The following is a 14635-nucleotide window of genomic DNA, read 5'->3' on the forward strand; positions in this document are numbered from 1 at the left end:
TGTGTTCACACATGACCACAACAACACTAGCATCCAGTACTGCGACGAACTTCAAGTTCAAAATTCAGGGCGGTTTCACTTGTGATACTGCAAATGACGTATATTTGCTAGAATGCTCAATCTATCATGTACAATACAGAAGTCATACTGAAACTGCTTTTCGAAACCGTTTAAATAATCATAAAGCTCATGTGCATGCCCTTCTTAACTTACCGATGTCAAGGCATGTCACCGAGGCAGGTCATTCATTTAGTAACATGATAGCTACAATACTGGTATTGGGTTTTAAATCACACCATGAACGCGAAGTAAAAGAGTCATATTTAATTTATGAATTCAAAACACTATCTGCCGGCATGAACGAGAGCCCGGGAACGCTTACTTGCATATTGCCTTAGTAAATCGCTTTTTTGTTTTACTGACAAGAGTTTATTTTTTGCACGATGTTGGCCTATTGTCAAATATTACCCACATAATGTAGGTGGCCTTTGTCGCTTCACCATTTTACTCGCATTAATTTTGCTCTGCCTGCTTTCTGATTTTGTTTATCTTTCTAAACTTCTTTTTCTTTTGTAAAGGTTACTGAATGTTTTAGACTGTGATTATCCCGCAGAACGTATGACCAAGGGAGCTACTGCATGCACAGTCTGTTATTTTGCAGACCTGTTGCATTCCTTACAAGTTGTAGGGTATCTGATACATGCCAATTCCCTATTGTGTATTGATACGCGTTTTCAGCGGTATATGCACTATAGCCACGTACCTTTGGTGATATAAAATCATGTTTCTTAAACTACTGGTAATGACTTAGCCGAGTGATACGCAAAGAAGCGGCTTATATATGTGCCCTGTGTGCCATGTGTAACCATTCAATCCGACAAAGGCAGGCGCACCTGCCAAAACGCTAGTAAAACTAGTGTTTTTTCACCCGTTTGTCGACCTGTTTTTCTACCGCATTTTCCACCGGATCCATCGAATTTCACCCAACCATATATATATATATATATATATATATATATATATATATATATATATATATATATATATATATATATATATATATATATATATATATATATATATATATATATATATATATATAAGGCTTATATGCAGAAGAATAACTTCGGTTGCCGCAAGGTTATAAATGTGAAAGTAGATGAGCTTTCACATAACTGTTTATTGGGCCGACGTTTCGACGGGAACCCCGTCTTTTTTAAGGCATAATATATATATATATATATATATATATGTATATATATATATATATAAATACGAGGCGTTTTACAGTGTCACTCTTTCATAAAACAAGAGAGCGGACACGACAAGTCAAGTGGTAATGACGGAACCATTCTGTTTACCCAGACAAGATAACGTCGTTCTCTTCACGGACTGTGTGATACCCCCTGCCTATCCTTGTACCACTCATCTTCTTCACTACATTTGCCTCCCTCCGGAAAACAGCCATCCTGGCGACCCATGGGCAGGAGACAATAGAGGGATTGTATTACGGTTTTAGGTGGTCTATGTGGACGGTCTCACGCCCACGGCGTTGTTGATCATGGGGTTGCTCAAGCGGCTCCACTATGTAATTGACGGGTGAAGTTTGTTTAACCACGCGGTAAGGGCCGTTGTAATTGCACATCCGTTTCGTTGAAAGGCCAGGGCTGGTTGAAGGGAGGCGAAGCCAGACAGGGTCATCCGATGCATAGGAAGCCTGAGGCGTCGGGCTATCGCGGTGGTGTTTTTGGCGTTTCTGTTCAGCACTTGTGAGGGAGCGGGCAAGCTGACGACACTCTCCCGCGTATTTAGCGGCTTTTGAGATAGTCGTCGACGCAGCAACATCCGGGCGGTAAGGAAGGATAGTGTCTAGCGTGCAAGAGGGCTTGCGACCATAAAGGAGGAAGTATGGAAAGAAACCATTGGTTGCTGGACAGCCGTATTATGCGCGTGTGTTACAAAAGGGAGAATACTGCCCCAGTTGGAATGGTCAGTTGCGACGTGCATTGACAGCATATCTCCTAATGTACGGTTGAATCGTTCTGTAATGCCATCAGTTTGAGGAGTATGCGCGGTGGTGGTGCGATGAATGACTTGGCATTCCTTGAGAAGCGATTCGACAGCATCGGACAAAAACACACGCCCTCGGTCACTAAGGAGTTCACGTGGTGCACCGTGACGTAAAACGGTCTGATGAAATATGAAACTACCGACGTCACTCGCTGACGCAAAAGAGAGTGGTGACGTTTCTGCGTAGCGCGTAAGGTGATCAATAGCGACGATTACCCAGCGATTTCCAGCCGTTGTAATCGGAAGAGGTCCATACATATCGATACCAACACGGTCAAACGGTCGGGCAGGACAAGGTATTGGTTGTAGTAGAGCTGGAGAACTTGGAGTGGGATTCTTCCGTCGCTGGCAAGCGAGACAGGAACGTACGTAGCGACGAACAAAGCGATACATTCCACGCCAGTAGTAGCGGTGGGACAGGCGGGTGTATGTTTTTAACACTCCAGCATAGGCGCATTGTGGGTCGGCGTGAAGGAGGCAAATATCTGAGCGGAGACGTCTGGGACTAACAAGGAGCCATTAGCGTTCTTCAGAGAGATAATTCCGTCTGTGTAGCAAACCATCTCTGAAAACAAAGTGTTCTATTTGACAGCGCGTACCTCTAGGAAACTTTTGCGAGGAAGTTCGACTCAACAAGTTGATAAGTGAAGCGATCCAAGGATCTTTTTGTTGCTCCTGTAGCATTTCGCTGACACTTAGTGCAGATATGTCGGGGGCAGGCGAAGACGGGGACTTGTCACTACAACGTAGAGGTGATCGGTACAAAGTGTCTGCGTCGAAATGTTTTCGCCCAGACCGGTAAACGACGTGAATGTCGTACTCTTGTAGCCGAAGCGCCCAATGGGCGAGCCGGCTGGTGGGATCTTTGAACGAGGAGAGCCAACATAATGCATGATGATCTGTAACCACAATGAATGGGTGCCCGTAAAGATAGGGTCGAGACTTGCCTATAGCCCATATTATGGCTAGGCACTGTTTTTCGGTGCCTAAATAGTCGGTTTCTGCTTTTGTGAGTGCACGGCTGGCGCAAGAGACGACGTACTCATCAAATCCAGGTTTGCGCTGGGCGAGCACAGCACTGAGACCAACTCCGCAAGCATCCGTGTGTATTTCCGTCGGGGCAAAAAGATCAAATTTCGCAGTATAGGAGGTGACATAAGAAGATGGCGGAGTGTGGCGAATGCATCATCACAAGCTTACGACCAACTAGAAAGGTCGCTGTTGCCGGCAAGAAGGTCAGTCAAGGGCGATGTGTTGGAGGCAAAGTTGAGAATAAAACGACGAAAATATGAACATAAGCCGAGGAAGCTGCGAAGTTTTTTTAGGTGTTCGGCTTGGGAAATTCGGCAACGGCACGGAGTTTCGTTGGATCCGGAAGAATGCCATCTCTAGATAAAACTTGGCCCAAAATTAGTAGTTTTCGAGCACCGAAGCAGCATTCTTCAGGTTGGGCTGTAGACCAGTGGAGTTGAGGCAAGTAAGCACTGTCTGGAGGCGCTGAAAAAGCGTTGAAAAGTCACTTGAAAATATTACGACGTTGTCTAAATAACACAGACACGTCTGCCATTTCAGGCAACGGAGGATGTTCTCGATCATGCGCTCGAAAGTGGCAGGCGCAATGCAAAGCCCGAATAGCATAACGTTCAATTCGTATGAGCCATCGGGGCTAACGGAAGCCGTCTTGCGTCGATAAACCTCAGCCATGAGAACCTGCCAATAACCTGAGCGCAGATCTAGTGAAGAGAAGAACTCCGCGCCTTGTAAGCAGTCAATGGCATCGTCTATGCGGGGTAGCGGGTAAACATCTTTGCACGTGATCTTATTCAACCGGCGGTAGTCGACGCAGAATCTTCTTGAGCCATCCTTTTTCTTGACTAGAACAACTGGGGCGGCCCACGGGCTGTCAGAGGGCTCCATAACGCCACGCTTTAACATGTCGTCAACTTGCTCCGCGATTATACGATGCTCAGATGCCGATACGCGATACTAACGCTGACGTAAAGGAGCGTGAAGGCCAGTGTCGATTTGGTGAGATACTGTGGAAGCACAGCCCAAAGTCAGTTGCTGGTGAGCGAAGCTACCGCAGAAGCACTCGAGGAGGGCGATGATGTCGGCGCGCTGCTAGACCGTAAGATTGGTGTCGTTGCAGCGTGAAATTGTGTCGGTGAATGATGGGGAACAGGGTGACTTGCAGCAATCAACAGCGTCAATAGGTAGCGTAGTCGAGTGGTCAGGAACTACACGTGCACTCGAGGGACCACTCGAGGAACACGTGCACTCGAGGTCATCGGCAAACCCCAGGCACTCTCCACACTGTAACTTGGAAGGTGAGGGAAACTGATTGCAAACATAAATTGCTCTTGATCCATCGTGAATGTTCAGAACGGCGAAAGAGATCAGGAAGCACTTGCGGCGAACAGCGGTTTCAGAAGGCGTAAAAAGAGCAATTGAGCCACTAGAGACGTCTCAAGAAAGCGGAACTAGGGCGTATGAGAACAGGGGTATCGAAGTGTCGGCAGCAACGAAAACTTTTGCAGGTGAAAGGGGCGAGTCGAGTGAAGCAGCTTCGCATAACGGCGCGTACTGCACTTTGGTGCGAGCACAGTTGATGACGGCTTGATGAGTGCAGAGAAAGTCCCAGCCTAGTTTAATGTCATGGGAGCACAGCGGGAGCACTACAAACTCGACGACATAAATATCGTTAGCGATAGCGACACGTGCTTTGCATGCAGCAAAAGGGCGAATTCGTTTCTCGCTCGCAGTGCTGAAAACAAAGTCGTGAAAGACATCATAATTTTTTTTAGTTGACGGCTAAGTTTTCAGCCATTACAGACACTGCGGCGCCAGTATCGACCAATGCAAAAACAGGTATACCTTCAACGGAGACAGCAATGACGTTGGACGGCGAAAAACAACGTCTTGTGGAGTTCGAAAGATCCGCAGTTCTTGCCCCAAAACTGTGGCTCCCAGTTTTCCTCCGCGACAGGGAGAGGTCGACGTAGCATAGGGGAAATGGAACGGCGTTGAGGTGAAGGTGACCGGTGTCTGTTGAAGTTCCGGTGAGGTGAAAATGTGTCCATGGTGGCAGGCTCGCCAGATTCAGCGGGCTCCAGTCGTGGTGAGAAATCATAACTGTTGGGCCGGACGTCGTCACGCAGAAAAAACTCACGCCGTCGACAAAATCGCGCCACGTGACCCGCATTTACACAGGCGAAGCAGAAGGCGCGGTTGTCTTGAGTGCGCCAAGCGTTCTGAAAGCGTGGTGGTGGTGGTTGGGAGAAAGGACGGGCAGCCTGGTACATAGTCTCAGTCGGTGCGACAAAGGGGTGCGTGGACGTAGGCATTCGCGACAAAGAAACGTGGGCGTTCACAACAGGCGTACGTCGGGTTCCGTTCAGTGTTTCGGCATAGGTCAGCAGAGCAGCCGCAGGTGGTGCGTGAGCTGTTGGTAGCGCCTCGGACACTTGCTCCTCAAATACTCGCTGTATTGATGGCGCAAAAGTATATGGGGCACCTTCGGGGGTATAAGGCACGGAGGACAACTGGCGTGCGAACTCCTCTCGTGCAAATTGCTTGATCTCGAGAAGCAAACTGGTGTGGTCTATAGCAGTGCCAGCCAACGTTAACGTGGAGATTGTTGCACATGGCGCGCTGGCACGACTAGTGGTGTCACGCTGTTTTCAGAGCTCGTCATAACTCTGACTAAATTGGATGACTTCGGCTACCGTTTGCGAGCTTTTAGTGACATGCATCTGAAATGCGTCGTCAGTCACGCCTTTCAAGATGTGTTTGATCTTCTCGGCTTCTGTCATGTCCGAGTAGACACGCCGCCAATGGTCGACCACATCTTCGATATAACTGGTGTAATTCTCACCATTCTGCTGAGTCCTAGTGCGCAAGCGCTGTTCGGCCCATAGTTTGCGAAGCGCTGGATGGCCAAACATGTCCGCAAACGCCATTCGGAAGGCCGACCAGGTGGGGAGGTCTCTCTCGTGTTTACGGTACCACAAACTGGTGACATCGGTCAAATAATATTGGACGACAGTAAGCTTGTGTGCATCGCCCCCCTTGTGGTGCTCTCTCACCCGGTCGCATTCGTCAAGCCAGTCTTCCACGTCCTTGTCTTCGGTTCCACTGAAGGTAGACGGATCGCGTTACCGAAAGGAGTCGAGACATACAGGAGCTGCAGTAGTTGCAGCCGAGGCGGCCGCCTGCTCATCGTCGTTCGTGGACATTGTAGCAACTGGTTGTAACGTACGGTTTCGCGATTCCAGGATTAGGAGCTACCCAGCACCTCCACCAATTAAAATGAGGCGGTTTAGAGTAGCGCTCTTTTATTAAACAGGAGAGCGGTCACGACAAGTCAAGTGGTGATGGCGGAACCAGCCTGTGTACCCAGCCAACCAAACGTCGTCCTCTTCACAGACTGAGTGATACCCCCTGCCTATCCTAGTAGCACTCATCCTCTTCACTAATATATATATATATATATATATATATATATATATATATATATATATATATATATATGAGTGGCTATTTATCAGCAGAAAAAAAGGAAATAGAAGACGCTTCTTTCTGTCACCAGTATCGGCAGCAGTTTCCAGGCTTAGGCTCACTTAGCTCGCACACTAAGCGTCGCTCCCTAAAAAAAAACCGCCCTAAAGGCGGGAGAACACCGACCGACCTTCTCCACTGACAGTTCGCTCTCTCCATAGACGGTCGCGCCACAAAACTGAAAGAAAAAAAAAACGCCTCGAGGAACCAACGGTGCAGGGATCAGCCAATGGTGCAGTGATTTTGCATGGCTAGTGCGCGCCCTGCCAACACCTGTCATGCAGGCAGAGAGCTTTGGTTAGCCTTTTTCGTGAATTATTGGTAGTATCCAACATACTGGTGCCGTGCCGCGGAACACAAACTGGATTTGCAGCGAAAGTAGTCTCATATTCTTTCTTGTGAGATATAACATTGTGAAATGCGCGGTAATCTGATGTGTGAATATCTGTAGGCAAGTCTACGCCGCTTCACTACGCTTCGGTATAGGGTTCTCCTCGCATTCCTAGAGAATGTGACATTTGGTAACATGCAGGCGCCTCCAGAAACTATACTACCATCTTCCTCCCTCGAGGCGTGGAAGTCCCTCCTTTCGTCGACTCACCACCGTGTTCAGACAGTAGTGATTACCTAGTACGAAACGATCGTGACGTGCCTTTGTACCCCGCCATTCAAACCACGGATAAGATGATTTCATTGACCTCTTTGTGCCATTAAAAACTTATTTCTCTCTATATCTCTTAATACAATTGATTAAATTCTATTTTAGGAAGCAGAGTTGGGAGGAAAGGAAAGTACAATCACGCATTTGCAAAGAAAAAACTTATGTGCGCGGGCACTACCTTTGCATGCTTTAGCGCAACTTTCCTGCTTTGAGCACCCTTCAGAATTCAGCTGCACGATATCACAAAGTTCTCTTTGTTGAACCTTTTGTGTTTTAATATCATGGTTTATACAAGCTAACATAAGTTAGTATATCATGAGCGCTTCCTACTTTCAGACAACCACCCAACCCAATAAACTTGCTTACAAGTCTCTGCTAACAAGACTGCAATAACGTTCTTAGAAAATTACCGACACCAGTGTATCACGAGTCTTATTCGCATGATAAGTCAAATAAATAACAGCTTTGTATTGTCAAGGTCTAAATTATACTAGTTTACAAACTTCCAGCTATCGAAAAATAACCGTTTTCTTTGACAACATGCAGCTTCAACCAATTTGTTTTCGAGAGTGACAAAGCGTTGCGTATGGCATATATGATGCATTTCTACTCCTTTCGTCTTTGTCAACTGCCCATGAGGCCTTTCAAGACAAATGCGCGAGCTGGGTCACAACACATGAAATAATGCAGCTGCTTTTTAATTGGTACAGAGTGACATGGCAGCCGCAAATGGTGTATATCGTCGCAGCCTCTGATCAAGGAAACTCAGCTTGACATCTGCGGACACAAGAGAATCAGTGCAGCGAAGAATGAAATGGTAATCGATGCTCGCTAATTGTGCTGAGGCTTCTTCATTTTGGCCACCATATGAATGGTTGTTTGGCAACTTGTCACTGATTCACCCTTCATTTTGCGTACACTTGATTTGATTGATTTCAATGTGGAACTCGATACCGCTGCATAAAAGCGACCTGATGTGGTTACATTTGTCAAAACAAGTTCTACGGCGCACTTTTATACCCTCCTACTCGCTCGCGGTCATCCTTTAGACAGCCATAATGGTTTATTTTGCATGCCACCCATATGTCGCGGACAGTGCAACTACATGCGACAGTGAGGCGCCCCACCATCCCAAGAACACTCAGTCGGCCCAGGTATAAAGCTACTTCATTGCCTTTACGGCATTCTCAAAGGGCACACGTGAATGTCAAACAATCAACTTAAAACCGGACGACCATGCACTCGTCGCATTGTTCTTGCTAGACACGCTTTCTAGTCGGCTATCCCCTTTTACCGAAAACTGGCGTCGGCTTTGATGGCTCTGCACGTCAACTGTGTGAACAACCGGGTCGCCCTTCGTCCCATGCGTTGGACATCCGCTTTCCCTTCGTGGAACCGACTGATCAGAAATGGGGCACAGGAGCTGATTATGCGCTTTGCGGCACCCATATACACACAGCCCACAACAACGCTCTGCTCTGCATACCCCTTACTAACTCTGGCTGACGATGATGCCTCTAAGCTACTACTTCTTTAAAAGGTTGCAGTGTGCATAAAGCAAACTTTTTATGGAGTAACATTATGTAACTACATATCTACTGGGGAAATTTTGGGCTGTATAGAAGTAAGATACCAAATCCGGTTACAAGCTACACGGTAATTAAGATCCTGCGCTACAAAGTTGACTTAGATTGGCTCTACAGGTGGCAGTATATATTTTCATGTATGTGTTGGGGTAAAGCTCAGATGTACAGATATCCCTACTATTGAAGCGTATACGTGATTGCTAAGTGTTTCATGTACTTGCACTGTAGATGTTAGTGTGCATTGAAAGTTTAGGAACCAAGAAACAAGAGAGAAAGGAAATGCAGGGATGTGAACCAGTACAGAACTGGTATGCTGTCCTACACTGGGGAAAGGAGTGGGGAGCTGTAAAGATATACTCCGAACAAAACAGAAATACGCAGATAGCACGCACGCACAATGTCGAACCCCTCACACAGACGATAACGCCATTGGGCTATAGCTACTGGTACAAGTCTGGTGTGTTAAAGAATTCCAGCACTGCAATAGTTACATTCGGCCATGATAACCTCTCAAGACCAAATTTCAAAATGATGTCTGCCGTCAGCGGTCTTCCATCTATGTGAGCTAGAGTGACCGAAGTGTTTTCTCCTCATTACAACAGTAGTCGCAAAAATGGATGACAGCAATTTCGATTCAAAAAATGACATCATGAAAGCCGATTCTGAAAGATTTCTGTCTACTTATAGCAATACTTCCATCGGTATCACTTTGGACATTCGGCATTCGTTATGCTAAAGACCCGACCAGATTGTGGATTATACTCTCTAAGTCAAATCCTGGCTAGTCTACAGGCACGCAGGCGGGAAATCAAGTCAAACTATCCCCGCTTCTATGCGGCTCCATAGCCGTGTTGCCGAGAAACCGGCCAGAGAAACCGGCCCATGTTGCGAGAAACCGGCCTTCAGAATAGCCGGAATTTAAGGTCAAATTTTTCCTCGAGAGAGACGGCTTGTAGTTGGCGTGATTTTCCGTAGGCGGCCCGGCCTGGATGCGTGGCGGAAAAAAAAGTATTACTTCACTCTCTTCAGAGCGCTTTTTTGCTGAGAATTCGGCATATATTATGACTACAGGTAATCAGAAAACCATTAGTATCACAATCACCGATATTTGCGAGATTATCATGCAAAGCACAGCCCTGGAATTGAACTCGGCACCACATGCACGGGAAGCAGATGTCTTATGAATGTATGTATGGATGAATGTATGTATGGATGGATGGATGGATGGATGGATGGATGGATGGATGGATGGATGGATGGATGGATGGATGGATGGATGGATGGATGGATGGATGGATGGATGGTGGATGGATGGACGGATGGATGGATGGATGGATGGATGGATGGATGGATGGATGGATGGATGGATGGATGGATGGATGGATGGATGGATGGATGGATGGATGGATGGATGGATGGATGGATGGATGGATGGATCAGGCTATACCCTTTAAATCAGGTGGTGGCTAGCGCCACCAAGCCGTAATACCTAATGAAACGAAAACTAGATTTCTTTTTTCTCTTCAAAAAGTGACGTTGAGGATTCGTACTTTTCAGTGAAGGGTTTAATTTTCACTCATAACTTGACCTTAGCCACCAATCAGATAACATCCATCTAGTTAATTCTACCCGTTTAAAGTCTATTTTGCCCTCCCTGTCCCCAAACCCCAGTGCTTTGAAAAACTCTGCGCCATCATCCTGAACTATAAGTTGAAGTTCTTTACGGAACATTATGAAGTGTTCGGCAGTATTTTCTTCCTCTCCACACGCACTGCATACCGTGTCCGCCCCTTTGTATTTGGCCCGATATGTCTTGGTTCGCAATACTCCCGTCACGGCCTCAAACAGTAGAGAACTACACCGAGTATTATCATAGATACTTTCCTTGGTAATTTCCTGCTTAAAAGTTTGATAGTTCTCTAGTGCGGATTCATTAATAATGCCAATTCTCCACATATCGGTCTCAGCTTCCTTCACCTTCTTATTAACCGATAATATTTTTTTGGTTTGGCACCCTGCTGTTTTCTAAGTATTTACCAGTCAATTTTCTGGTTCACTTCCTCCATTTTGAGTCGAAATTCATGTACAAGTAGCTGAATACCTTCCTAGCCCAACGCTCCTCCCCCATTTCTCTCAATCGCTTCTCAAATATTATCTTGCTGCTAGCTTCCCTGCCCTCAATTGATGTCCATCCCATATCATCTTTTACTCCCTGATTTGGTGTATTCCCGTTAGCTCCTAAGGCAAGCCTACCTATTCCGCGTTGCTTAATTTCTAATCTTGCTTGAACTTCTGATCTCATGCACAAGACTGCATTGCCTAACGTCAGACCAAAAACCATGACCCCTTTCCATATTCCTCTCACAACATCATACCTGTTGCAATTCCACAGTGTCCTGTTTTTCATTACTGCTGCATTCCATGTTACCTCTATTCGTCACGTATATTTCGTGTTCCCTTAGGTACTCGGCTTCATTGCTTATCCATACGCCCAGATAATTGTATTTATCTGTTATCTCTAGCGTGACCTCCTGTATTCTAGGCTCACTACCTCCATTGTCATAAAAAATCATGACTTCTGATTTTTCCTTACTGATTCGGAACTCTAACCTCTCTCCTTCATTACCGCATATGTCGACCAATCTCTACAAATCTTCTTTTTTGCCGGCCATTAGCACTATATCATATGCGTACATCAAATGCTGGTAGTGCCTGTTCAATAAGTTTTCTTTGTTTGACGAAAGAGAGGTAGAAGCTCAGTCCACTTCTCTATAATTTGGCCTCTAATCCTTGTAGGTACATCATGAATAATAGGGGTGAGAGAGGACACCCCTGCCAAAGTCCCCGTTTTACCTCTGCAGGCGTGGATACCTGTTTTTTCCACTTTATAATTACATTGTTACCTTTATAAATATCCTTTAAAAGATTAGTGAATACATCTTTCACGCCTAGTGTGTCCAGTATTTCCCACAATTCCTCTTGATTCACGTTATCGTACGCTCCCTTGATATCCCCCATTGCACCACAGCGCCACCGCATGACGGCGAATCTTTTTGCGTGTATATATCTACCAATTAAGTGCGTTTTTGCAAACTGTCTTCAGAACCTTGAACTGTTTTTGTGTCATGTAAATGCATTTGATCAGCGAATAGTTTGTAGGGCTTTATGAATTCTAGACAACCACGGTGAGTGCTTTCGGCTCCGGCTTCGGTTCATGGTGCGCCGTTCCGCAAGAACGATTACCGTGTGTTTGTGCGTCGTTTTAGTGCTTCCCCGTGAACTGCAGGTGTTACGCTCACCGAAATTCGTGGACGAGGCTGTGTTCGGCTGTCGAAACCTGCGTATGTTTCTTGCACGTACTGTGCTGGGAGCAATTTGGCTGATTTTTGTCGGGAGGTACACGCGTTTCAGTGACAGCGGCCTATTCCCAGCTGTTGAGGACAATGGCCTTTCGCACGTAAACGTCGCATGGGTATTTTAGCGTGCCTACTCTAATATTTGCATTTCGTACGCGCGAACTGCCGTGAGCTGCACGCTGGGGTAGGACACCTTTTTAGCATTTTACCAATTAGTTATTTCCTCAATTAGAATTTATGCGCATTATTTTGCTATATAGAGTGCTTTTTACTCTTTTGCAGTCGTTAACTAATGTTATTTATTGGGAGTGGCTACTCTTACCTTTATTCAGCATCACATCCCTGTTCAAGAGAATGCCGAAACGCGCGCCAAGGTCAAGTATGACGTACACAAATTAGCGACGGACAGGTCGGTCTTCCTCCAAATAAATAATCCCTCTGCACATCTCTTTCGCGAACGTTGGCGTGCAGTTGGAATCAAGAATTTCTGCAGAACGAACCTCAAAATATTTATTCTTACTGCTATCAGTTTCTATTTAGAAAATGGGGATTTTTATAGCTGGTACATTATCTCCACAGCAATACACTGGTTTTAGTGGCCGTGGTTCACTGTTACAAATTCATGCTGGAATATGAGAAGTGCACTTAATATTCAAAAGGGTAAGCAAATGTCGGTGACATACGCTCTCCTGCTGACCTTTACTGATTGATTGATGTGTGGGGTTTAACCTCCCAAAACCACCATATGATTATTAGAGACACCGTAGTGAAGGAAGGCTGCGGACATTTCGACCACCTGGGGGTTCTTTAACGTGCACCCAAATATGAAAACACAGGCCTACAACAATTCCGCCTTCATTGGAAATGCAGCCGCCGCCGCCGCTGGGATTTGAACCCGCGACCTGCTGGTCAGCAGCCGAGTACCTTAGCCACTATACCACCGCGACGAGGCTCTTTTGCTGACTTCTGCACCAAACTTATGACTTCTGTACTTGACGTTCATCATCAAATTATGCAACCACTAATCAAAGATCGACCGATATATTTTCAATTCTGATATTTTTTCTGTCTCGCGGCCTTCCGGTTGTTTATTTTTTGCCATGCTTTCCTAAAATCATGAGTACAACTTGTAACATGAACATCAACATACATAGGCCAGTGTTTCAGAAAGCTGTCACGCATGCACTATTACTTTTATATTTAGTGCATGACACAGTGTCATACCTCGACAACTGATGAACGGAAAGTTGTTTGTACTCTTTTAATGAAGTCAAAAGAGTAACAATGGGAGTGCACATCCCAGTGTATGCCCAAATGCAGAGATATGTATGATATCTTGAATAAAGTGTGCCACATAGCACTGAAAAATGTTTCCCTCTCAGACCATCTTGTAGAGAAACCACCATCACAAGACAGCGGGACGAAACAGCGAGGCACAAAAGCCAAGGCATAGAGGCGACGGTGAACGTCACACCAGCGCCGGGTGCCCAGCTGGCGTGGCGATGGCAGAAGGGGGAGGAGGGCGTTTTTTTTTCCGCACTCACGTCTGTGCTAAACGGTTCTGCGTGAGTTGATGCCGGCTCCTGGCGCCAGGCTGGTGCGACGGAGACGGCGGCTCTTTCCATTTTTTTCTTTTTGTTTTCTTCTTACGCCTGCTCTTCCCGGCTGTATGCGTGACTTCCATGTTACGTGAATGTCACGGGTATTTTTTATTGCTGGGCTCCCTATAGACAGGATTTTAGTCAGTACGCAGGGGCTCACCGCCTATGTGCCGTTCATTATCCGGCACCTAACTTAGAGTGTAGTTCCAATACTATGGGGGTTTTCAATACTCCCGTAGATTTAATAATATGCATTACTGCATATATCGCGCTGACAGCCATCACCCATTCAAAAATACTTTATTAAGTATGGTGCTCGTAAACAACAATTTTAATGTTTACCCATAGAGAGCTTCATTCTGTTATTTGTTACTTATTTCCTTATTTGGGAGTTGCAATTTGTGTTTTCTAATTCCATTGCCGTTGATCAGTAATAAGCTCAGTAATTCTGTTTTGTGCTATTGCTTGTGTATAATTTATTGCTCTATTATTACTGTATACGATTTGAGTTGTTTTAACTTCTAGTCGCATTTTTATGTTATGGAATTCCACCTCTGTCTGCATGTCATCTCTGCTATGAGTACTAGTTCTTTTTCTAAAATATTTACCTCGCGCATGTGAATGTATGGGCGATGAATGCTTGCATGGTGCTAGAGGCCTATGTTAGGTAACGTTTTTTTTCAGCTTAACGTTTAGCCACAAGCACCATCACAATCTTATATTGTAACACAATTGACAAAATAAAAAGCCCTTTTAGCCGTGCATAATAAAGCAGGAAGACATCGTTCCGGTGCAGTACAGTAG

At 45.7% G+C, this 14635-nt stretch overlaps 1 protein-coding gene across 1 annotated transcript in view; it reads left to right on the forward strand.

The window, feature by feature from the left end:
* Positions 1-14635, forward strand: part of LOC119178327 (uncharacterized) — a 143422-nt gene that overhangs the window by 41161 nt on the left and 87626 nt on the right. The window contains exon 2 of the mRNA XM_075887310.1: positions 13613-13795. The gene's annotated coding sequence lies outside the window, so the exon portion shown is untranslated. The remainder of the gene's footprint in view (positions 1-13612; positions 13796-14635) is intronic.

Source organism: Rhipicephalus microplus, chromosome 1, assembly GCF_043290135.1.
Source record: "Rhipicephalus microplus isolate Deutch F79 chromosome 1, USDA_Rmic, whole genome shotgun sequence".
Classification (NCBI taxonomy): domain Eukaryota; kingdom Metazoa; phylum Arthropoda; class Arachnida; order Ixodida; family Ixodidae; genus Rhipicephalus; species Rhipicephalus microplus.